A 1,239-nucleotide genomic window follows, 5' to 3' on the forward strand; every position below is an offset into this window, starting at 1 on the left:
ATTATTTGGATGAGATAAAATTCCAGTATCTTGAATGCTTAATAAATACTATGAAGACCACAATATACAATATAACTCTCAACCTGTTTGAAAACTATATTTTAGAATCACCAGGTTAAAGAGCGCTGATGAACTCCTTCCACACAAACTTAATGAAGGAATGTGATTCAGTTGTTATGAGAACAGCAAAGGGACTGAATGCATCCAGCTGCTACTGCTATGTGTTCTTCTAGAAGAGGAAGTTGATGTTCCACATTAGTCCTATCTGCTTCAAAATCCAAAACCCTAGTGGGTAAGAACTGAGGAAGCCATCCCATGAAAGTTGATACTGAGACAACAATAGGTAGTGAACACCCTGATAGATGAGATTTAGCATCATGGGAGTTAGTGATTGTTTGCAGCTTTTGCATTCTCTCTGGTAATGTTAGTCAAGAGGTTTAGAAGTCTGGAGAGGTTTCTTAACTTGAGTCAAGAGGAGCATGTCTTATCTCTAAAGGCTAAATAGAAAATAGACACAGGCAAAAAAGTGAAAACTAAAGTTCTCGTCTTCTGTTATCTCTTTTAAGATTTACACTCCTTAAAAGTATTAATTCCTTCTCAGCATCTGACCCACTCTCACCTGGAGCACTGACAAGTTCAAACCAGGGCAGTGCAATAATGGAAGAAGATGGAGCACATGAAGAATGTGTGATTACTGAAGCCTTCTAATCCTAACCAATAGGGAAACTTCATGGCAGTTTTCCAAATATGATGACATTAGACCATTTTTGGACTGTGAGGCTAATTATAGAACAGCCTAAAACATACTGTTTCCTTAAAGGACACAATCCCCAATTCACCAAGGGATGAGTCCAAATCCACTAGGAATTTAGGCTTAGGGGACTTTCCTGTAGGAAGTTTTTAAGCCTGATGTACAACTGCCACTATAATCAGTGCATTCCCTGGAGAAATGAGAGTTATTAACTTTATTTAACCTTTCTACAATAAGTGATCTATGGGGTACTTTTTTGCATGGAGTATTCTATACTCACAAAAAATTGTTAATAAAATAATAAACAGGATGCAGCAAAACAGGAAGATTAAACATCACAAACAAGTAGGATTCACCACAAAAATGCAGGGATGGTTCAATATATGAAAATCAGTAAAAGTCAATAGAACCAAAGACAAAAATCACAAGATTACCCTAACAGATGCGGAGAAGGCTTTTGATAAAGTTCAACACTCTTTCATGCTACT

This window comes from Octodon degus, unplaced genomic scaffold (genome assembly GCF_000260255.1).
Source record: "Octodon degus isolate 3935 unplaced genomic scaffold, OctDeg1.0 scaffold00359, whole genome shotgun sequence".
NCBI classification, from domain to species: Eukaryota; Metazoa; Chordata; class Mammalia; order Rodentia; family Octodontidae; genus Octodon; species Octodon degus.